We start from the raw sequence: 26,658 nt of genomic DNA on the forward strand, positions 1-26,658 counted from the left end.
ATAATGTGTGCATACGATTCATCTGCAATACTCGTAAATTTGACCATATAACACCTTCCCTCCAGCTACTTTCATGGGTACGTCTGAAGGAACGAAGAACAATACATTTACTGTCTCTTCTGTTTAGAATCAGGCATACTTTTACTCCGAATTATCTGTTATCCCACTTTCAATTTCTTACAACTATTCGAAACCGGCATCAAGCACTTCTTTCTATCCCTCATCATAGAACGTCTCTATACTCATCTTCCTATACTGTAGAAATACCTCGCCTCTGGAATTCGTTACCTAATGACGTCAGGGACTGACGGACTTTATCACAATTCAAAATTAAATTGGAAAATTTTGTCTTAGTTAATGTTTTTAGGTATTGCTAGAAGTATTGATTTATTTTTTTCTTTTTCTTTTTAAATCTAGATTAAAATTGCAAGTATCTTGTTTATGTTAGGTAATTAGTTAGGATACAATTAATTATGATACTTAATCACTCATTTAAAGTGTGTGTGACTGCAACCTGTGTATATTTTTGTGTGGCTTTACTTTGTTTATAGTGTTTTTTTCTCTCTTTACTCTTTATTTTTTGTGTAGCTTTATTTTGTGCGAGATCGTGCGTATTTGCTTGGTTTCCGCACAAAACCAATCCGCGGAAAGTCTAAATTCCACATTCAGTATTCCCAACCTAACTCACATAACAATTTCCCTCTTCTTACCGCTTAAGTGACATATTGATTTTACTGCTTTAGGCTTTTAACATATTATTTTTTAGAGACGTTCAATAAAGTAATAATTATAAATTGGAAACTTACCACTGCAATTTCACCTAAATTGCACTGTTAATTATTGTTTTTAAATATTTGCAAAAATTAAGTAAACTCTACAACTCCACTAAAGTTACTGCATTCGTGATGCAAGTAACATTAAGGAAGCCGTGAAAAAATCAACAAACTTGCCGATGTTATTACTGCAATATGTTATATAAATAATATTGTTAAAATATTAAAATGAAAAATAAATCATTACATAACCTACCGTTTGTTTTAAGTTCGCATTTATAGACTGGGGGAAAAAAAAGACAGACGTATATCACGGCCTGCTGGAGTATAGTAAACACAGAAAACATTTTAAAGCAACAATGTTGAAGAGAGATATTTTTGTTTTGCTAATTTGCCGTCATTGAACAGAAACCAAGATGGAGATTTGTTTGCTACTAATTAGAAATTCCTCTTTCAGGTATGTAATAAACGATCTCCGCACAAAATAATGTACGATACACGAGCGGTATGTTTTCTTTCAATTCTCGGAAATTAAAAAAGCTCAACTACGTTTCCCTTTTTCAAACTTTTCCTCTAACATGAAAATTTCAACATACCGCTCTTGTAACGCATATTACTATTGTATATAGTGTAATTTTTTTCTCTCAGTTTTTCTATATTATTGTATTTGTATTCCTGGTGTTGTGGAAGAGAAGGCCTGATGGCCTTAACTACACCAGAATAAATAAATAAATAAATAAATAAATAAATAAATAAATAAATAAATAAATAAATAAATAAATAAATAAATAAATAAATAAATAAATAAATAAATAAATATCTTAGGATATGTATTTTTGTGACATTTTTACTAGCTCTTAAGCTTTGAAATTCTGAATTAATATATTGTTACATCTCTTTTCATCTGTGTTAACGCTGTAACTCTTAGTTTAGAACAATAATTAGAGCAACCACGAACACTCGGAATCATAAGGATGCTTTATACAGTCGGGTGAAGCGCGATAAAGCAAGAAGGAAGAAGTGAGAGACAGGAGTGCAGGCGTAAGGGGATTGAGGAGAGGAGTGGAATCAAGTCTTCTCCGTTCGATACCATCACTACCACCCCTCTCAAACAACTGCAGAGTTGATTATGTTTGGTACTTCTTGAACGCCAAGGGAATTGGGGAGGGGGGTTCAGAGAAGAAGGAATGGATGTTTGAAAATTAATCCGACGATGCATTGCTTCCTGTAATGACGAGATGAGATTCCAACTAAATAAATAATTGGTGCCTGTCCAGAAAAGAAATCAAAAGTGTTACCCTTGCATCTTGTAACAGACAGAATAATACAGAGATTAAGATTAACTTCAAGGTATTCCAAACTCTCCCTTTTTAAAGAACTTAATTCTTTTTTAATTTTTCCTCTACCAGACAAAGAATTCTGTGACAAAATGAAGGATTCTTCTTTCCTTTATAAACTCTGAATAAACTGAAGGATTTTAATTAAATTATGTAATTAGTGAATGTAGTACCATCTGAGCGTTAACTTTAGGTCAATGGCAAGAGAAATAAAAGTTCTCGTGTTAGCAAAGACGTAGGCATTGAAATCACATAGAATAACATACATACTGGGGATTATTTGTGCGTCGTCCAGGACGCAGATTTAAAATGCGAGAGTTGTTTCGAATTTCGCTTTGAAATTGAATTTCTCAAATGTAATGTCTGTGTCTTCCTTAACAGAGATAAAATTCTTACCACACCTACCAGCGGGTCACAGACTTGTGCTCTGAAACCTGATTGAGGACGATAAAATTTAAGTACCATACGAAACTTCGCATTTGTACTCCTTCGTAAGTTAAACAACACTACAAATGACTACATGTAATAAAATAGGCCGGAATTGAAGCGAATATAGTAGAAGTGAACCTTGCAAAGCCATGCATTGAGGGTCCCTATCACCACGGCATAGCGCGTCCTCAGGTTGCGGATAGAGATTAGGGCCTCCAGATATTGAGGGTTGCTGTGAATATATTGAATAAGCAGTCGTGGACAGCCGATAAAGGGGTCCTCCAGCTTGGGGGTTTGGCGAAGGGCTAACAACCCATCACCGTTAAAAACATCTTGTTACGAATCCATACAATAAGCCTCGGAATGGAACTGATTTTCTGGCACGACCACAGCAAAGGAATAAGGTTCTGGTATAATTAGGAACATTAAATCCAGACGTTTGAGATGGACAGAGCATGTGGCACGTATAGGCGAATCCAGAAATGCTTATAGAGTGTTAGTTGGGACGCCTGAGGGAAAAAGATCTTTGGGGAGGCCAAGACGATGGGAGGATAATATTAAAATGGATTTGAGGGAGGTGGGATATGATGATAGAGATTGGATTAATCTTGCACAGGATAGGGACCAATGGGGGCTTATGTGACAGCGGCAATGAACCTCTAGGTTCCTTAAAAGCCATTTGTAAGTATGTAAGTAAGTAAATAAGTAAGTAAGTAAACCTTGTAAAGTGAAATGCTGTAACATAGGGATAATGAGGGATGACAGCATAACATACACATTACAATTCGTAAATTATCAGGTTCCAATGGAGGAAGACTGTGAGGATACAGAATGTATAGTAAGAAAATTGTGGAGGAATACAAAAAAATAGGATTACAAAAAAAAAAAATGTTGATAAAAGCTAATATAAATTCATTGGTGAGTGTGATCAGAAACTATTAGTAGGTGCTAAAAGTTGTACTGACATTTCGTGATAAAATGAAACATTTGGAAGTTGAAATTACGAAAAAAGAAAAGCATGATTGTTAGCAAAGAAAATAATAACGATCGATCTGCAATATCAATACTGAACGAAATTTTGTGGTATAAATAAATATTTAAAGGAATTCATCATCATCATCATCATCATCATCATCATCATCATCAATTTCAAGGGTTAATTTTTTTAGACTGTTTCGCCTTCAAGGATACCTTTCAGAATTGAAGGGTTCAGAGTCATAGTGGGCCAAGCGTCATTTATTAAAAACGGAGAAAGCAAGGATTAAAGTTAAGTGAATACCATAGTTTAATGAATATTGACATATCATTTAGTTTTAATGTGTATACTTTATATTATTAGCTATATATTTCCATTGAATTATGGTAATAACTTCATTTTAACCCTTGTTTTCTACGGTTTTAGTAAATGGCGCTTGGCCACTATGGTTCTGAATCCTTCAATTGGTCTTTCCATCTTGTCTGTGGTCGCCCTCTGTCTCTCTTCCCTATTGGTCTATATTTGGATAGTTGTTTAATAAGTCTATTATTATCCATACTTTCTACGTGGACCAACCATTTCTGTTGATGCTTTCGAATTTCATTCACAAGGCTATGTACATTCAATCTTTGGTCTGATATCATTATTTTTATTCGATCTGCTTTTGAAAATCCTAAAATTGATGTTAAAATATAATTTATGCAGTCTGTATTCTCTGTTTTTGTTGTTTTGTCAGGGTCCAGCATTCTGCTGCATGAAGAATTGTGGGAACTACCATCACTATATAAAACTTTAAAATTGTTTCAATACTCGCTTTGTCATACAGAGATTTTCTTATTGCGCCATATAAACTTTAGAATTTTTTAATTTTAAAATCTACATCTTTGTTCTTATTTAAATTTAGAATGTAACCTAGGTATTTAAAATCACTAACCTGTTCAACAGGAGCGTCTGATAATACAATCTTTATTCGTTTGAGGTATTTTCCTTCAAATACTTGTACTTTGGTCTTGTTAACTGATATTTCAAAATTGAATTTTTTTGCCGTCATATAATAATAATAATAATAATAATAATAATAATAATAATAATAATAATAATAATTCATGAATGACCTCTGTAAATCATCCTCTTTATCTGTCAATATAACTTGGTCGTCGGCAAATAAATTAATTATTGGTGTATGTTTATTATAATTTGAAAATATATTTAAAGAAACTAATATATTGCCTATATTCACACATCAGTATATAGGGGTTCATTAACGTATGGTGCAGAAACTTGTAATATGAATACAAACTCAAAATCTAAGTATATCCTCGAGACAACATAGCAAACTGATCAGTTGTGGAATATGGTATGAAAATAATAATTCTCACTTATTTAATTCAATTATACTTAGCTACGGAGACCATTAGCTGTTTCTCACAGCTACAGCGACAAGTTGGTTCGAATTCAGTTTTCAAAAACGTTGCCATAAAGTCTGCATAAAATTACAATAAACAGAAATGGGTTTTTAAAAAGGTCAACACGATGCTCTGAACTATTATACTGGACTCACTTCACCGGCCCTGTGAAAAATGCAAAAGGAATGCACCAACTGTTACTCATTCCAAAGCTACTTGAAACCACGACCCTATTCGCCAGCTTCCGAACTGATAACGCCCACAGTACAAGCTTCATAAAAACATTAACAAGCTGAATGGTCAGACCTTTAATCTGTCAACATCTCTTATCAGTTCCATTACATCCCCATTCCCTGCTTCCCCTGTGATGTTCTTCTCCTGCCAGGGCCGGTGAGGTGATTCCCACACTGTAGGTAGAATTATAAATGATGCAATAAGGAACAAGATAAACATAATAAAATATATGCACTTAGTGTAATCTAAACAAGTAGTTCGGACATGTATAGGGGATGGATGCAAGTAGATTACCAAAGAGGAGTTTAGAAGAAAGAAGAACTAAACATATGAAAACATGGCTGGGGGGTGTTACTGGCATGACGGATGGGAGAGAATTACAGGGTGCTGACTGGGAAGATATAGCCTACATGAATGAAGAAAATTTAAATTGCATAATAATTGAGTACAGGAAAATGTATTTAAATTAAAACCTGCATGGTACCCTATGAATAAAGTAGAATACAATAAAAGGAGATAGAATATAACTTAATATGATAAATTATGGTAAAATAGAGAAAAAGAATAGAATGTAATTGAATTTAGTAGAATAAAATAAAAAAAATAAAAAGCAAATCCGCCGTTGAATGATAGAGGACAACTCCGCTATTGACTACGTATACAATATCACGCAACTTCTCTTCTTCTTAACAAGAATGCTTGGTAAATGGTAAGAGACTGCAGAAGTATGGCATGAAATGTTGAAGAGCTCATTGAAAATGATGTGCTTAGTACTAAGCGACCTCGCCTCTAAGTCTGTTATATCGATTTGAGGTAAATTCGAGATGTATAGAGTGAATCGGTGGGAGATGACTATAGGGGGAAGATGCTTATTTCTTTGTAGTTTCACATTCTTCCAAGAGATAACCCCACGCGCATGTCTTCATGATCACTGAGACAGTTGAATGTCTGTAGAGTGGAAGCTAACTCATTTGTCCACGTGTTCTTGTTGTGAGAAGAAGAAAAGCAAGAAAACAGCTCATTTTCTGCTATAAAATAATTGCAAAGGTACGTTAAAATTTAATACATCCTTGAATTCTTAATAACAGTCAAACCTTTGTAATGGATATTCTAGTAAAGGTTCTAAAGTTTGTTTTGTTAACAACGAACGACTTTGTTCCGCCATCTTAGATTTCGTCACAACACTAGGCATCTTACCTCTATACTTGGAGAAGATGCTTACTTTCTTTCGGGGTAAGATGGCAACTTATTGCAAGAGTTATATTTTTTGTTTCATTGCAGGAAATGCGTAAACATTACGTAACTTCCTTTGATAGAGGGCAGTGGATTGAGGACAGTCTTCAACTTGCGATGGAACATATTCTAACAGTGGGTATGAAGTGTTTTAGAGCATCGCAAGCATACGGGATTCCTTACCGTACCCTTAAACGCCGCTTGAAATAGAATGATGGCAAAAAACATGTACTGGATTGAATTCATTGTGTGCCTTCAACTTGTTGCAAGAGTTTTATTTTTTGTTTTACTGCAGGGAATGTGTAAACATTAAGTATCATTCTCTGATAGAAGTCAGTGGATTGAGGACAGTCTTCAACTTGCGATGGAACATGTTCTAACACAGGATATGAAGTGTTTTAGAGCATCGCAAGCATACGAGATTATTTACAGTACCCTTAAACGCCGTCTGAAATAGAATGATGGCAAAAAAACATGTACTGGATTGAATTCATTGTGTGCCTGAAGTGATTTCACGAGTCTTGCACACGGTAATAAAATATGTGAATGACTGTGTTGCTAAGTAGTGATAAATGAGTGAAAAAGTGTCCATGAACTTTAGATTAAGTCAATTTTGTTATATACATGTATCAAACCAAGTTCAGGTAAAATACATATATCAGTAAATGTGTTAATTGCACATGCCATCTTACCCGACTATCGGGGAAAGATGCCTACAATGCAGGCAAGAAGAAAACCTGTATCCATAAACAAGGTAATTAATGTTTTCTGTTTTATACCAAAGATATAGTTTCAAAATATCTTCCAGACTTTGATATTTCAATATGAAATTCAAAACTAAATAAACAGTATCTTAAATTTTCAATCAAAGAAAAAGTCAGGCATCTTCCCCCCCCCCATCGACTCTACTTCGATCAATTTGAATTCAGTCGTATGAAATTCGTGTAATTATTACTTATAGGCTACCGCGCACTACGAGAATTTCTCAGAAGAATATACGAAAGATGCTATGAGGGCAGAGGCTTTGTGCTTTGTTTTCAACGAATCCGCTTCGTATTTGCAAATATATCAATGCCAAATGTAACAAAACATTTTTAAATACATGAATTACGTTGAAAAAAAATATCATATTTTACCTTAACAAAGATGCGTACTTCTAAACACGATAATATTTATATTCATTCTTAGGCAGTTATTTGTGAAAAGAGAACTCATAACCGCGGTGTAGCGCGTCATTTAATGGTCTTTCGTTACTGCCAATAAACTTCTCAACTTGCGAGATATATATTACATAGAATCATTGTAAAGTTTTCTCGTTATCTGCCGAGGAAATATTCACGTATTTCTAATATTCAGCAGAATTTATATTCTACTCTGTACATCAAGTTTAAGTCTTGGGAAATAAGAGCTAACATTTATTTTGTTGACACAAAGACAGTGTTTGAGACGGTTTTCTCGAATTCTCAATCCTCTTTAAATGAGAGAGAATTAAAGCCCTTACCTTGAAATCCATTGGGTCACGAGCGACACCTAGTTCCCCTTAAGATGATATTCTCAGAGGATTTTTGGTAGATTGCGCCAGTCTTCTCTTTAATATATGAGGGGTTCACAACCAGAGTGGTCCAAGTAGTCTGGAATAGTTATGAGAAAATGAGTCTTAAATTTCCTGGCTCACGCTTAGCAACCTTCACCTTCCATAGGAAATGCTGCTGTCTGTGGAGTAACAAATGAGTTATGGACTTTGTTTGTTATGGCAATGAATAAATCTAAGTTTTCTTCATCCGAGATTGTATTAACCCACAAACTTACCACTGGTGGACTTGGTCCACGGTGGTTGTAAGCCCCCTCATAAATCCAACTTAAAACTGAGCACATTACAAAAAAACATAAACTAAATATCAAGGAAGAATTAGGCCCTATGTGTATGAAGAAGAGTGGAACGTGTGAAATGGACAAACAAAACAAGAAATGAAGCAGTGCTGGAAAGGGTGGGCGAAGAAAAAATAATGGTGAAACTGATCAGGAAGAGAAAAGTAAATTGGCTGAGTCACTAACTAAGAAGAAACTGCATACTGAAGGATGCACTGGAAGGAATGGAGAACGGGAAGAAAATTCGAAGCAGGAAAAGCTATCAGATGATATATAACATTAAGATAATTACATGGATAGTATGCAGAGACTAAGAGGAAGGCGTGTAATAGGAAAGATTGGACAATGGTGGGTTTGCAGTGAAAGTTCTACTCTTGGGCAGAAAACCATGAATGAATGAATCAAGGAAAAAATTATTCGTGGAGTCGAAAATCCATTCCGAGATCTCTTGACTGGTATCCAGTTTTGCATTAAAGCAAGAGAGCTGTTTAGAAATTAAGGTTCGGTGATTGTATAATAGTGCTGCACAGTGAACATACATAGACTATTAATTATAGGCGTTTTTCAATTGTAACCTAATAATTTCTATTTAGGCTACGGTATATGATTTTACGTACGTCTTTCTTCTCGGTTTATGACTTCATAATAATAATAATAATAATAATAATAATAATAATAATAATAATAATAATATCACTCTTAACATTATACTTCCTACATTGACTCATATATTCAGAAATTCACTTATAACCGCCAGTTAACCAAAAATTTTGGAAATAGCTATAGTGTGACCCCTCCAGAAAATTAATTCCTCTTTCTATTCCCTGTGTTTTTAGACCAATTAATATTCTTCCTGCTCTCTCAAAGACTTTGGAATATATTGTTAACAAGCAAATAACAGATTACCTACCTTAATCTTTATGTATACTATTAATAAATCTGAAACCGAAATTTTTCTGGTATTTTTTATTTTTTATTTTTCAAGAGTAATTTGTGTTAACATCCATAATTAACCATCCTGAGATGAAAAATCGAGTTTTTGAAATTTTTGTTTGTATGTCTGTCTGGATGTTTGTTACTTTTTCACGTAATAATGGCTGAACCGATTTATATGAATATTGGAATATAAATTAAATTCGTTCTAACTTAGATTTTAGTCTATATGGCATTCAAAATATTTCATTTAAAAGGGAGGTTATAAGGGGGCCTGAATTAAATAAATCAAAATATCTCCCTTATTATTGATTTTCGTGAAAAATATTACATGACAAACGTTTCTTTAAACATGATTTCCGATAAGTTTTATTCTGTGAAAAATTTTGATAGGACTTCTATTTAACGAGATACATCAGCTTTAAAATAACAATACTTCTTATGTCATTGTCGCCTCAGATTATACGAGTAATAAAGATAAAACAAATGACTCTGCATTGGACAACAATCGTATTAATATTCATTTAACAAACATTTTTAAACGGATAATTTTCATTTGTGTTTACAATATACCAAATATCATTTTAAAGATAGAGTGTTTGTATGTTTGTATGAGGCAATCTTAGGAAGTTATTTAATCGATTTGGATAGTATTTTCATCTTTGTAAGGTGTAGTTCCTTCAGATGGACATAGGCTTTATGTCACTACAGAAGTTCCTGAGTGAATTAAATTCCGATTATCTGTAGAGGACGTAACCTTAACCTGTTGCCACCCTCTGGGCCGATTTCGCCTGTTATGGAGTTGAATTTACTTTCAAACTAATACTGAACATCCGGCCTACGTCAGATATAAAAAAATAAGAGACATATTAGAGTAGTTCTGACAACACTATATTTTGGCAGGATATTAAAAATTCGAACAGAGTATGGTGGTATAATTGTTATCATTCACACCTTCCATCGGGGATCAGGGGTTCGATTCCATTGGTCAGCTATCCTGACTTGGGTTTTTCGCAGTTTCCCAAGTCCCTGGAGGCGAATACTGGGATAGTACCAAATTTCAATGGCCACGATCCGACTCCTTCCCAATTTTCATTACTTCTTCATCACCAGGTCTCATCTACCATCCTATCTCCCCGCAACAGAGCTGCCACCTAACCGACGTAATATCTCACTCGGCAAAGTTTTGCCAGATAGGTACGTCTATAAAGTTGTTGTAATGCTGTAAAACACCGAAATAAAAATTTGATCCCACTATTGTTAACACGAGTACAATTTTAATGTATAATAGTAATAGCCTAATAATAGTAATAATAATAATAATAATAATAATAATAATAATAATAATAATAATAATAAAAATTATTTCAAATCAAGAGTTATACTATACTATATTATATTATATTATATTATATTATATTATATTATATTATATTATATTATATTATATTATATTATATTATATTATATTATATTATATTATATTATATTGTATTAAGTTATATTACATTATACAATATTACTCTTTCATATTGTTGTTAGGTGCACATAAGAATAAGAGAAAAGTAGTAAGATAATACATAAGTGTTACAAATTAGTGAAAAATGAAAGTGAAGGAACATGAAAGACATGATCAAGAACATGCACGTAGGTCACGATTAGTTAATATAATAGTTTGTAAATAGTGTAAATAAGGGACTGCTAGCCCGAATACAAAAATGTGAAGGGTCAGCAGGACCGAATATATTGTGTGAAATACATCATTATCATATCGTGTCATGCAGTAGAGCAAGTGAACATCTTCAAATACTTTGTGTGTACTACAAACAGTAACATGAGCTACTGACAGGAAGATCGCAATGGCCGAGAAACCTTTTAATAGAAAAAAGGAGCATTTTCTGCAGATCTCTGAAAAACTAACTAGCGAAGAAAGAGACTAGTGAAGTGCTTCGTGTGGAGTGTGACATTGTATGGGAAAGAAACATGGCTTTTACAAGGAAGTGAAGGCAAGCGACTAGAACCATTTGAAATATGGATATGGACAAGAATGGAATGTGAAATGGACAGACAGAATAAGAAATGAAGCTGTGTTGGAAAGAGTGGATGAAGAAAGAATAATGCTGAAATTGGTCAGGAAGGGAAAAAGAAATTGGTTGGGTCACTGGTTGAAAAGAAGCTGCCTAATTGTTAACGAGAGAAGAATTCGGGGCAGAAGATATCAGACGATAGACGACATTGAGATATATGGACCACATGCGGAAACAAAGAGGAAGGCAGAAAATAGGAAAGATTGGTGTTTGCAGTGAAAGACTTATCCTTGGGTAGAACACTTATGTATGTATGTATGTATTTTTTAATATTAGTTGAACGGCATGTCCCATTACAATAAAGGTAATACTACATGCCTTGCTACCTGTATGTTTACAATATAACACATTATGTCTCATATATATTTTGATGTACCGAAGTACATATGATATTTCCACGCAGATATTCTGCGTCATCACATGATGAAAGAGAGATGGAACGGAGAAAAATTCTCTCCGGCGCCGGGATTTGAACCCGGGTTTTCAGCTCTACGTGCTGATGCTTTATCCACTAAGCCACGCCGGATACAATCCCGACGCCGTTTAGAATCGTCTCATCCCGGCCAAACAGTCACTCATCTGAGTGCACCTCAACACATGTATGGACTTCGGTCCTGCGTTCATAGACATCTATGACGTAGTGCAGAGGGCGGCCACTAGAGGGAACCCAAGAGATGGAGCTTAATCTGAGACGATTCTAAACGGCGTCGGGATTGTATCCGGCGTGGCTTAGTGGATAAAGCATCAGCACGTAGAGCTGAAAACCCGGGTTCAAATCCCGGCGCCGGAGAGAATTTTTCTCCGTTCCATCTCTCTTTCAACATTATGTCTCGTTTCTGTCACTCTATAGGCGTATGTAGGTCTGTTACTCTGTTGTGAAAATTTGAGTCTTTCATTATATCTATTGCCTACTCTTATCTATCCTACATTAAATTATCCTACGTTTACTCGTCTAAATTTATAACATTGACATAGTTTGTGAATGTATGCGCATGTTCTTGCATTATTTTAAGCTTTGTGAAAGTCCACTTGCCAGTTTTCCTTAACATTTCCCGCTGGAACGCTAGTCTTTCTTTGTCCAATTTCGGGCACTCGAAAAGGAGGTGGTCGACGGTCTGTTCCTCTGCTCCACACGCACACGACGGGTTGTCCCTCAGCTTGAATCTGTATAAGTAAGCACCGGTTTTTCCATGTCCAGTTAGAAAAGTTGTGACCTTTCCAATCAGTGGAATGTTAACGCGTAACCTCTCTTTTACACTGGGGAAAAACGATTTTGTCACTGCACCATTTTTCGTGTTTTGCCACTCACTTTTCCACTTAACCACACACACTTTCTTCCTGAAGTTCTCGCATGATGTCGCTGACTGGTATCCTGTCGAAGCTCATGTATGTATGTATGTATGTATGTATGTATGTATGTATGTATGTATGTATGTATGTATGTATGTAAAATGTTATGTTTTATTTAAAGACGCTCGCAACTGCAGAGGTTATATCAGCGTCGCCGGATGTGCCGGAATTTTGTCCCGCAGGAGTTCTTTTACATGCCAGTAAATCTACTGACATGAGCCTGTCGCATTTAAGCACACTTAAATGCCATCGACCTGGCCCGGGATCGAACCCACAACCTTGGGCATAGAAGGCCAGCGCTATACCAACTTGCCAACCAGGTCGACTGTGTATGTGTGTATGTATGTATATATGTATGTATGTATGTATGTATGTATGTATGTATGTATGTATGTATGTACGTACGTATGTATGTATGTATGTATGTATGTATGTATGTATGTATGTATGTATGTATGTATGTATGTATGTATGTATGTATGTATGTATGTATGTATGTTAAATACTTAGGTATAATTGTTGATAATCATTTAAAATGGAATAATCATATTCATTGTATTTGTAATACATTACGTAAATAATATTACTTTGTTGTTCTAAGAAATATTTTGTCAATTAACTGTTTACGTGTAATTTATTTAGCATTATTTCAATCTATATTTATGTATGGTATTATAAGTTGGGGTGGTACTTATAAATCCAACCAGAGAAAAGTATTAAAAATTGTTTAAAAAAGCAGAAAGATTACTCAACTGAACTGTTGTTCAAACATTTCAAAGATTTCAACATTAAACAAATTAATTATTTTATTTTATTAAAATATTTTCACAGAAGTCTTAATAACATTGAAAGGCATATACATAAATATAGAACTAAAAATAAGAATTCTCTGCGTTTGTCTCAACCTAAATGTAAAACCAATGCAGCTTTTTTTATCATAGCATGAGTCAAGGTCCCAGATTATTAAACAGATTTTATACTAATATTATTTTAACCACGAATCCTCTCCAAATTAATAAAAAAGAAATAAAATAATTTGTATTGGATTTATAGTTTGGGTTTAAACATATTAAACACCTTTTAATCTGTATTCACTCTCAATTTTAATTTTATTTTTGTCTGTATTGGAATTCCCTCCTGAGCACAATTCTTACTCATTCAGGAGTGGGCTAGTTTATTTTCCATTGTATTAACTTGTATTAATTTCAGACTTACTAGCAATAATAGTACATTATACAACGAGCCTATAATGAAGGTAATTAAGAAGTGAGTATGGATATTTATGAAACGAGCGCAAGCGAGTTTCATAATTTTCATACGAGCTTCTTAATTACCATTATAGGCGAGTTTCATACGACTTTTTATGCTCGATCATATTTCTAACTTGATATTATTAATTTTATTGTATCTGACCTGGAGCAATGTCCCGTATGTTGTGAGATGTGCGCAGACGCGAAAGTATTGATTTTTTCCGAGGAACAGATGTGCACATTGACCTTGCTAGGCCATAAGAACCTACAGAGATAACATTGAAATAAAATTAGACATTGAAAAACGAGATGACAAATTGAATTTATTTGAATATTATTTACAATTAACGCTAATTATTATAGTAACAGAACATAACCTTCTGCGACAGTATTGGATTTCCAGCCTCCGTGACTTTTCGCTAATTCTCTTTCGATTGCATATCCGAGAATAATCGATACTTGCGGTTTTATAACGGTAGAAAGCTGACTTGTCATTGGCTGAACAGTTGTAACCTGAGTCGTCATTGGCTGAAAGACCTGACCTTTAATGAGTAGGTGTACTTTAATAACATGCATTAAATGTCTGCTACCCACAGGTGTATAATTACTACATTTCGGCATGGTCGAGCATAAAATAAATAAGCAAATAAATGTATGTAAATACGTATGTATGTATGTATGTATGTATGTAGGCCTATGTATGTATGTATGTATGTATGTATGTATGTATGTATGTATGTATGTATGTATGTAAGTTATATCATATTGCTCTTTCATTCTTTGACAATTTATTGTAATCAAACACACCTAACATTCATTAACAGCGAAACTTAGTAGAAAGTCCTTCTTATTTTATTATAAAATAAACATAGACTAGAGAAAAGAAGTCCCTCCTTTAGATGTAATAATATATAAGAAACATCCCTTTTTTCCTTGAAAGTATCAAATGAGAGTTTTCTACACTTATAGCTAGAAACAGTGTAGTAATAATACTAATATTATAATAAATCATTAATTATAATAATAAATTGTCATAATAACAATAACTGGTACTGCTTTATATATGCTATGTAGTGAATAGCAGGCTTGCATTAATAAGACGTCATTGTATATGAATTCTCCATGGAAACTGAGAGTAAAGAACAAGTATATAATGCATAAAAAAAACTTCAATCTGAACGGAATGGGAACGAGGTGGGGATTAGAACACAAAATTTGGTTACAAGATGAAAGAGAACACAGTGTTGAGAAACTTTTTGTTAGGGTTTGTTTTAACACTTTTTGTCAGCTAATTACTGACTTGTCACGTCGCCTTTCTCGTAACAGTAACACAGAGTGACAACTTTGTATGTCTACTGACATTGCAGAGGGGGATGGGGATATCAATCCCGTCTAGGAAAACAAGCACAGACGGGCTCCTCACAAAGGTGCAAAAGTGCAGCCTTCATTCAAAATATAGAGACTAAAAGTTGAGCGATTTAAAATGTATCCATCGATATTAAATAACGCTTTTCCAACAATTTTCTTATGCCTTTATATCATTTTTAAAAGGAGATAAGAATATTACAAATTCTGACACATTTCATTTAATTCATCTCCTCTTTCAGGGATTACTGTAGATATTTTATTCTTTATCGACTTCATGAATTTATTTTGTTCTCCATAAATTGATCAGTCTCTAATTCTGTATCCATTAGACATGAAATTAAAATTTCTATTGATCCTCATATTACTTGTTGTTCTAGTTTCCAAATATAAATATATTATAAATTGAAGACTGGACATAAAAGGGCTATAAGTGCCAATATCTTTTAAAAATCAATTTTTCCGAAATAGACTATGGCTCAATCCAGTAAGAAAAGACGATATAAGTCCAATTGTAATTTTATTTAGAACCTAACTTCTCCCATAAATGTGCAAAATGTACAGAAAACTCGGTTAATTTCGCAATATTGAGAAGTAAATCTATAATATTTGTATCAAAATGTTTATTGAAAAATATTATCAAGGTATGTACACAAGGACGAAACCTTTCATTACCAAATGAGATAAAGAAACATATTAAAATGCAAATATATTTAGATGGACATAAATTACAGTTGAAAAAGAACAATCCGGGTAATTTCACTACAGTGCGGATAAATCCGGAATAGGACTTGGCTAATTCCGCAGTAGTAAATAATTATGAAATAAATTATGAAAGTAACACAAAAGGAACAATTTATATGTAATAATGCTCACTTTCTTCACAACTGTGTAGCAATGCACGAAAAACAGCCAACGTTTGATGTTTCACTGTATTACAGACAGAGGTTTCCACCAATATGTTTGTTTTTTTTTCTATAGCACTGCAGAGGACATGCCTCCTGTTGACAGCCTCTCAAAACTCACGTTCAAGCTATTGTAAAGCCGCAGTAAAATCATATATGTACTACTGCGGAATTACCCGTACTGCGGAATTAGCCGAGTTTCCCTATATTACATTACTAGTTACGTAAGAAACCACTGCTTCCTAGGATTTTTCTCTTTGGCACTTCAGACTTCTTTATTTTCAGTTTTCAATTATACAGGATGGAAGTGAAATAACCCTGGAGATTTTCAGAGCGGATATCTCATGCATGTAACAAAAAGTGTATTAGTGGAAATTCCACAGCTTTCTAAAAAAAATATTCTCCCCCCCCCCAAATATTTAAAACCGTCTTTTTAGATGAGTATTATGAGTACAATCTTGATTTTTGTCCATGTCGATAGAAAATCTAATAACGAATCATTTATCCCTCTCGTGTATTGCAATATCGTGGACGGTTTTCGTGTAAATTTAATTTAAAACCAATAATTTCAAGTCACCGAACGATTGAAACAGATTGAAACGTTGTAGGCAGATAGGGAGTTGTAAGGTAGGGAGACAGACCTGATTTCGTTGACCTCTTCCATCTGTATTACGACAAGACGACGATATTGCCAGACTCCTGAAATTTCGAAGTTAATTTTCTGATTAACTGTTCATTTAATCACAAAATGTAATGTAGGTTTTCAAGTCATTTAAGTCAGGCATGCCAAAACCCTGCACATTGTGCTGTCGCGCACATTGTGCAGTTTTCTCTGTGCGATGTGCACTTTCTATTCCCCTCCTGGGGGGAGTGAATCGCCTTGGAGGGGAGCGCGACAGGGCTATATAGTACCTGCAGCAGCATATCAGCTTTTGTTTAAGTAATACAGTTTCAGTACGGGTGTTGATTTGGCTGTGTCTTTGAATGAGTTATGATAAATAAAGTGAGGAGTTCATAGATGACGAAGAAGAGAAATTACGAATCATAACATAATAAATTGTTATAATGTTTTCCTCAGCCAACAATAATTATTTTACAATGAAAAGCTTTCATCAGCCCATGTCGAGGTAATAGTGTTGTGACAGTTTAGATCATATTAGTAAAGTTCTCAAAATATGATATTCGCCAGCGCTTATTTCGTAATCAGTACTCTCAAGGCAAAACGAACTTGACAATGGCGTTGTTTTGGAGTCTGTACTAACACAGCCATCAAAGGTTAAATGACTAAAGGCCCATTCACAGTGAAAATTAAACATAACCGTAACATAAACACAGAAGTTTGCGGCCAGGCTACCAAATGGGATCATTCACAATGATTCACATAAACACTGACATAACCATTACCGTAAGACGTTAACATGAAAGTTTGCAAACTCCAAACTTTCATGCTTAATGCTTAAGTGATTTGCAAACAGAACACAATCGTGGAGCGCTGAAGTATACGACAGAATATGAGGAAATGGCGTCGTTGTTATATTTCCATGGTTACCAAGTAAGTTTGCTGTTATGTTTATGTTCCCATCGTGAATGATGGTATGACTTCTTGATTTTTCCGTAACGTTTACATTCGTAAGTTAACGCTTACGTTATGTTTAATTTTCAATGTGAATGAGCCTTTAAGACTTTCATTTGATAAGCTGATGAGTGATGAGAATATAGTGAGGAATGCATGTGAGGCTCTTGAGATTGTAAGGAGCGAAGAAAGCAACTATTTGCAAGGCAGAACAATTTTCTGGAAAAATATATAATGGCAAATTTTCCATCTCACGTCACTATATTATGTTAATATACTTACATTAATAAATATTGAAATCTGACATAGAGAGAATATCGTCGCTTCACAGCTTGTGACCTACACTTCTAATTTCTTTCAGTAACGCTCCCAACTTGTCGATACTTGCTCTCAACGTTTTCTAAATAAACTATATGTGAATTTAATTCTAAGCTTAATTTATATTATTTATTAATATTAATGTTAATTTATATTGACATAGAGCAAGGAAATGCTTTCAGTGTAAAAACTTCACAATGTCCTACTGCATGTAATTAATTGGGAGTATAAGATTTTCTTCAACGTGTGTGTACCAATGGTTCCAATAAATAATAATACGTGATGTACAATGAAAGAGAAGGGTGTATTATTTTAAAATAATTAGTACCTACTACGTAAAATGATATACTTGTTCGTGTTTTCTTGTTTCGAAATTACTGCAATATTTTTTTCTTCAAATACTATAGAAAAATAATATTAATAAATTATGCTTTACAAATCATTACTTTGTGAAGTATAACTGAATAAGCCTAAAGTTTCTTGTATTACTATTATCAAATATAGATACTGATAACAACTGTGTTTTCTTTCCTTTCGCTAAGTGTATTTATAATGTCCAAATGCCTATTTAATCCAACCCTAGGAGCGCAGAATAGATTATTGTACATCTCTCCAGCTAAGAACTGGTAAGAGCAGCGCTTGAATGATGCAGTCTGCACAGACCGGCGATCCGCGCACGTAACTGCACATTCAGTGTCTAATTTCTGGCATGCCTATTTAAGTGTACCCTATTATCCCTTTCAAGCTGCAGGGTTATTTCACTTCTTCTTTGTATATATCATCTGGTGCACAATATTTTCATTTCTAAAACTGGAAGCATAGCCTACTCTCCTTTACAAAGCTACTAGACCTGTATTTATACCTTTCCTATTCTGCATTGTCTCTTATTTAAAAAAAAAAAGACAAATTTCCATTTAATTATTAATCGATTGCGTCACTTCACAAACGAAGTTAACATTAATTACATTGTGTACCCCATAATTAATAATTATTCAATTCAGATGAGAACGTAGTTTACAATTTAAATTGAATGCACGCTATAGAATTTTAGAAAGTCCAAGCATTACCTGCACATTTAGGAATCCTTCGGAAGAAACAGAGCTGACAATAATTGAAAAAATATCAAAGTCTATAAAATAAGAATTCTTATGACTCAACCTATTATATATCTGTGCTTTATCACTGAACTAATAATACTGAAACACAATTAGTGCAGAAAAATTCTGAAAAATGTTTGGCCCATAAATGTGATATTTTCGTGTCAGAAATTTAGGATATTTTAAGATATTTTGAGTGGATTTTCATACAAATTTATTTATTCATTATCTTTTATGTATGGTTGAACATTGCTAGTCCTTTTCTTTCTCTTTTGATCAGCATAATGTATCTAGCATAGGTTGTTATAATCTCTTCTGGGATAATTTTATTTTGTTTCATATCCTTTCAACTTTCATTTCGGTAGTAAGCTATATTAAACAGATGACATAATTGCTTCAATTCTTTATTTATTATTATTATTCGTGCAATTATTATTATTATTATTATTATTATTATTATTATTATTATTATTATTATTATTATTATTATTATTATTATTATTATTATGTGAAGTGGTTTATTTCTTCCTAAGTAATCCATTAAGCATGTGGATGTGCTTTCTGTAATGTAGTAGCTACATTACCTAAATTCTAGACATATGAAATTTAAGCAATATTTGCTTTCTTAAGGAGCTCAATAAGTATTAATTTTTTTATGAAAGTATTAGTACCATTTAAATTAAAATCTAAGGAATTACCAAGATAGATGTGTACATATTTTTTCTCATCTCATACAGATCTGCAGAAAATGATACAAATAACATAATGGAAGTGCTAAGGAGGAATAAAAGTGTTGATAAGGAGAAATGCGAACATTATTCTTATATCTGTGAATATATTTACATATGTTTTGATCACGTAAAGACAAAAATTCAACAAGTAGGTACAATCTCAACGGTGATCACTAGAGACCATACTTTGTCCCACGTGACTACAAGGTTAAGTATTACTGGAGTTCTTACTGTAATGGATGAGTGCGTTCGTGTAGCAAGCGACGTACTTGTGACTGCTCTCGCGACTCATGTTTGGTCAAGTTGGGCAAAAGAAACCATAGACCATTTTAACAATTTCACTAATATTTACAATTTATATTATTTACACTATGTACACCACAACTTGCTATTTACACTATGATTGCTTACATTGAGCAAACATTATTTACACTATTACGAGTATGTACAATATTGTGTTTTGCAGTGAAATATATTTTATTTCCTAATACTACAGCCTACTTATTTTGTACTGTAAATAGTGTATAAAGGAGCTTCAGACATTGACTACTTTCAAAAGCCGATTGCCAGAGATAATGCTTTTCGTCTCTAGCATATGATCAAGTGCTCCGCAATTCGATTTCCAGCGTGAGCAATGGGATAGATTTATTTTCATCCATGAAACAGGATATTTTCCCTTGTTATGTGCTGTCTCAACTGCGGCCCTGTGTCTTGCTAATCATGTGAACAGGGAGATCCTAAATGTCTGCCTATCAGGTATATCCTCCCTTTATACCGCACTGGATTGTCAGTCACTACGAAAGGAGGAGGTTAAACAGAAGAAGGAAAGAGGGAGAAAGATAGAAAGAAATAAAGGAAGAAAGAAAGGAGCAAAGAAGGAAGAAAGGAAGAAGGAAGGAAAGAAAGAAAGAAAGAAAGGAACGAGGGAAGATATGAAGAAAGAAAGGAAGAAAGAAATGAAAAGGGAAAGTAAGGAATACATAAAAAAGAAAAAAAGAACGAAAGGAAGGGAGAAAGAAAAGAATGAGAGAGAGAGAGGGATCAAGGGAGAGAGTCAGAGAAAGGAAGAAAAAAGAGAGAAACAAAGACAGAGAGAAGAGAGAGGGAATGAGAGAGAAAGAAGAAAAGAGAAAGATGAAAAGGAAGGGAAAGAAAGAAAGAAGAGGAAAGAAGGGAAAGATTGATGAAAAAGGAAAGAGAGAAAAAGAGAAAGAGATGGAAAGAAGGAAAGAGAGGGAAAGAAGAAAAAGTATGGAAAGAAGAAAGGGTGGGAAAGAAAGAAAGAAGGAAAGAAAGAGAGGGAGAGAAAGAAGAAAAGTGTGAGAAAAATGAGAGGGGAGAAAAGAAGGAAAAAGAAGGAAAGAAGGAAAGAGAGGGAAAGAAGGAAAGAGAGGGAAAGACGAAAGAGAGGGGAAGAAGGAAAGGGTGGGAAAGAAAGAAAGAGAGGGAGAGAAAGAAGAAAAGTGAGGGGAAAAAGGAGACAGAAAGAAAGAAGGGAAACAGGGAAAGAAGGAAACATAAGGAAAGAAGGAAAGAGAGGGAAAGAAAGAAAGTGATGGAAGAAGGAGACAGAAAGAAAGAAGGGAATCAGAGAAAGAAGGAAACATAAGGAAAGAAGGAAAGAGAGGGAAAGAAGGAAAGAGAGGGAAAGAAGGAGAGAGAGAGAAAGAAGGCGAGAGAGGGAAAGAAGGCGAGAGAGTGAAAGGAGGAAAGAGAGGGAAAGAAGGAGAGAGAGGGCCAGAAGAAAAGAGAGGGAAAGACGAATAGAAAGGGAAAGAAGGATAGAAAGGGAAAGAAGGAAAGAGAGGGAAAGAAGGAAAGAGAAGGGAAGGAGGAAAGAGAGGGAAAGAAGAAGAGAAAGGGAAAGAAGGAAAGAGAGGGAAAGAAGGAGAGGGAGGAAAAAAAGGATAGAGAGGGAAAGAAGGATAGAGAGGGAAAGAAGGAGAGAGAGGGAAAGAAGGAAAGAGAGGGAAAGAAAGAGAGAGAGGGAAAGAAGGAAAGAGAGGGAAAGAAGGAGAGAGAGGGAAAGAAGGATAGAGAGGGAAAAAGAAGAGAGAGGGAAAGAAGGAAAGAGAGGGAAAGAAGGAAAGAGAGGGAAAGAAGGAGAGAGAGGAAAAGAAGGATAGAGAGGGAAAGAAGAAGAGAGAGGGAAAGAAGGATAGAGAGGGAAAGAAGGATAGAGAGGGAAAGAAGGAGAGAGAGGGAAAGGAGAGAGAGGAAAAGAAGGATAGAGAGGGAAAGAAGGAGAGAGAGGGAAAGAAGGAAAGAGAGGGAAAGATGGAGAGAGAGGAAAAGAAGGATAGAGAGGGAAAGAAGAAGAGAGAGGGAAAGAAGGAAAGAGAGGAAAAGAATGAGAGAGAGGGAAAGTAGGAAAGAGAGGGAAAGGAGAGAGAGGAAAAGAAGGATAGAGAGGGAAAGAAGGAGAGAGAGGGAAAGAAGGAAAGAGAGGGAAAGAAGGAGAAAGAGGGAAAGAATGAAAGAGAGGGAAAGAAGGAGAGAGAGGAAAAGAAGGCGAGAGAGGGAAAGAAGGCGAGAGAGTGAAAGGAGGAAAGAGAGGGAAAGAAGGAGAGAGAGGGAAAGGAGGAACGGGAGGGAAAGAAGGAGAGAGAGGGAAAGAAGGAGAGAGAGGAAAAGAAGGAGAGAGAGGGAAAGAAGGAAAGAGAGGGAAAGAAGGAGAGAGAGGAAAAGAAGGATAGAGAAGGAAAGAAGGAGAGAGAGGGAAAGAAGGAAAGAGAGGGAAAGAAGGAGAGAGAGGGAAAGAAGGAAAGATAGGGAAAAAGAAGAGAGAGGGAAAGGAGGAAAGAGAGGGAAAGAAGGCGAGAGAGGGAAAGAAGGAAAGAAAGGGAATGAAGGAAAGAGAGGGAAAGGAGGAACGTGACGGAAAGAAGGAGAGAGGGGGAAAGAAGGAGAGAGAGGGAAAGAAGGAGAGAGAGGGAAAGAAGAAAAGAGAGGGAAAAAAGGAAAGAGAGGGAAAGAAGGAGAGAGAGGGAAAGAAGGATAGAGAGGGAAAGAAATAAATTTAGGGGAAGGAGGAAAGTTAGGGAAATAAAGAAAGGAAAGAAACAGAGATTCCATGTAATTAATATATTTTACGTGTTTTGACTACACAATACGCTAACTGTTGTAACCTGGATGCTCACGTTAAAACCAGGCTTAGGATGATCGATTTTAAAGGACAAAATATTTTTCATAGCTTTCTCAGGATAAAGTAAGACTGTATCTTCAGTGTCGTAAATCTGTGGCATAGAAAATAACCCTACCCGTGATGGAGGTCTTCAACAAATTTAATCCACAATTTCTAGCTTACGATGAATTCTGATACTGAATAACTTCTGGAATTTAAAACTTTAAACGGGGACTTTATACGAATGCTAGTGTTAACTACTGGATAGACGAAGAATGCTCCAAGGAATTGGCGGAAAACATTCCCTGTCTTTATTCCATTTACAACGACACAGATTTGTGAATCTTGATTCAGTTTTCTTTTGTCAATTAAGACAATATCTTGGAATCGCCTGAATCCAAATTCAGACCTGAGGATTACAGTCTGCAAAAAAGTTCCACGCTTTGATAAAATCATGAATGGGAACAGAACAAACAAGTCATCGAATTTTATGTTAGCATTTGGGATTGATTTCACTATATAGCATTTTCCCTTATTGCTTGAAATAAATGTACAATTCATGCATTTTTTTAATTACTTATTTCTTAGAGTTGAATTTGCTGATCAGCAATACAGTATGTGATTGAATCTGTGGTTCAAAAAATAAAAATTTGACTTACTATCTTCAAATTTGAAGTCATTGCTTAGGGGTTCGGAGTATAGAATGCCGGCTGTGGACAGGGGAGCTTTCTTTTGTCTTTCTGTTTTAATAATGCTTTAAATGAATTACTAATTTTCAGTTTGACATGATATTATATTTCGTACAATATTTCCATGTATCTTTAGCATATTCTCTGTTTCTGAACTTAGAATAATGTGACTAAGGACAAGAAACTGCTTTCTACATTACGTACTGTGAAAGATGCAAAATTTCGAATTTCTCTTGGATTACCTTCCTGTTAGTCCTTTTGCTGATACGACTGATGTTACTGTTTCAATTTCTTATTGAAACCACAACTTCTACGTTTATTATGCTATAGTTTTGTATTTGTTGGCTTTCTATTTGAATTTATAAAAATGAATTTTGTTTCCTTACTCCTGATCAGTGCCAAATCTAAGTTTTTTTTTCTATTAATTGTACTATTTAGTTCAATTATCTTTTTTTGTTATCGTAAATTGTGAACTGATTTTTGAAAACTTACCCTCACTGATGTGAATTTATAATATGTGTATGTTATTTCATAATAAGTTATGCTTAAAGGACAAATTGCTATGCTTCGATTTATATACTTATATTTGAGCCGTTGGGAGCAGAAGTGGTGTAAGTCAAAAATGGGTAATGAGAGTTAAAGTAAATATTCTGTAAAATACACCGCAAAGCAGCAATTAATATTCAGTTTATTTCAACTATTACTAGTGAATGGATACCACGAAGATCATATTAATTGCTACTTTGCGCTATATTTTACAGAATTTTTACTTTAAACTTCTTTATCCAATTTTGACTTACACCACTTCTTCTCTGAACGGCTCTTTTGTCATTATCGTTGTTGTTGTTATTATTATTATTATTATTATTATTAGTAGTAGTAGTAGTAGTAGTAGTTGTAGTAGTAGTAGTAGTAGTAGTAGTAGTAGTACTAGTAGTAGTAGTAGCAGTGTTATCATATGAAATGGAAATACAAAAATTGGAAATTTATCTTTTGAAGACGTGGAAAAATTCAAATACCTGGAAGCAACAGTAACATATATAAATTATACTCGGGAGCAAATTAAACACAGAATAAATATGGAAAATGCTTGTTATTATTCGGTTGAGAAGCTTTTATCATCCAGTCGTTGTCAAAAAACCTGAAAGTTAGAATTTATAAAACAGTATATTACCGGTTGTTCTTTATGGTTGTGAAACTTGGACTCTCACTTTGAGAGAGGAACAGACATTAAGGGTGTTTGAGAATAAGGTGCTTAGGAAAATATTTGGGGCTAAAGGGATGAAATTACAGGAAAATGGAGAAAGTTACACAACACAGAACTGCACGCATTGTATTCTTCACCTGACATAATTAAGAACATGAAATCCAGACGTTTGAGATGGGCAGGGCATGTAGCACGTATGGGCGAATCCAGAAATGCACATAGATTGTTAGTTGGAAGGCCGGAAGGAAAGAGACTTTTAGGGAAGCCGAGACGTAGAAAAAAATGTTATGTTTCATTTAACGACGCTCGCAACTGCAGAGGTTATATCAGCGTCGCCGGATGAGCCGGAATTTTGTCCCGCAGGAGTTCTTTTACATGCCAGTAAATCTACTGACATGAACTTGTCGCATTTAAGCACACTTAAATGCCATCGACCTGGCCCAGGATCGAACTCGCAGCCTTGGGCATAGAAGGCCAGCGCTATACCATCTTGTCAACCAGGTCGATCCGAGACGTAGATGGGAAGATAATATTGAAATGGATTTGAGGTAGGTGAGATATGATGATAGAGACTGGATTAATCTTGCTCTGGATAGGGACCAATGGCGGGTTTATGTGAGGGCGGCAATGAACCTCCGGGTTCCTTAAAAGCCAGTAAGTAAGTAAGTAAATAAGTAAGTAAGTATTATTATTACAGCTATTTTAAAACTCTTAATCACATCTGAAGAGAAAATATACACCATATGTCTAGGATGATACAAAACATTCTTTAAGATGTTAAAAAACAATTCTATTATAAAAAGTATACGATTTATTTATGACAGAGATAAATGTTCACTTTTCTGTCCAGAATCGAATGGAGTTCAGCTACAGTTGCAGTTGGACATGGTGTCACGTCATGACTCACAATATACATCTAAATAATTCTACCTATATACTAGCGTGAACGATTTTATAGTAAATGTACCTATGAATTTTTACCAATAAGACTAGCTCTCACGCATACTGACAGCTACATGTATTTCATATTCGTCACATCGAACTACACACCGCACAGACGCGTGACTGTAATTAACAAAACTAATAACAGGAAGCATGGCAAGTCACTTCTAGTTTCGAACCTGCATCATTATTATAAGACCTTTATATCTGCTGAGAAATGGTAAACGTTAAAACACATCGTTTCAAACTAAAATGTAAAGTTTTACAGGTGAAACGAAATTATCGAGTTGGATGAGAGAGCGAGACAGATTGCAAGATTGATTTGTTCCAGCAACAATATATTCCAATGTATTCTAGTACCCCCCCTCAACAAAAAAATATACAGCAGGTAGTACATAGTTGAATTCTACATGAGGTTCTGGTCGTAAATGGTTACGATCGCGTAGGAGAGTTTTTTAGTCTGGTGATCAGTACTGAACTTTGTCTCTCTCTTGGGGCCATAGGGGTTGAATTCAGGTACAAATATAGCCAAGCTAGTAAGGCACGTAGCAACAGCAGCAGCTTCCCTTTTTTTTAATAGACGCGTAAAATAACAACGGTGTAGAGGTATGTAAAATCCATAAGAGAAATACAGCAGTATTTATCTCTGCGAATTACAATAAGTTTCAGTGAAGTATATTTCTGAATACATCTTAGTGGAATGTTAGAACCGGAGGACTGTAATCCTTGAAGTAATTTTATTTCGAAGTAACTTTTTACTTTTAGTGTGAAGTCTCCAGCTGACCAAATCTGATTACACTGAACCCACTATTTTTATTGTACTCGCCTTA

The sequence above is a fragment of the Periplaneta americana genome, chromosome 5 (genome assembly GCF_040183065.1).
Source record: "Periplaneta americana isolate PAMFEO1 chromosome 5, P.americana_PAMFEO1_priV1, whole genome shotgun sequence".
Classification (NCBI taxonomy): Eukaryota; Metazoa; Arthropoda; class Insecta; order Blattodea; family Blattidae; genus Periplaneta; species Periplaneta americana.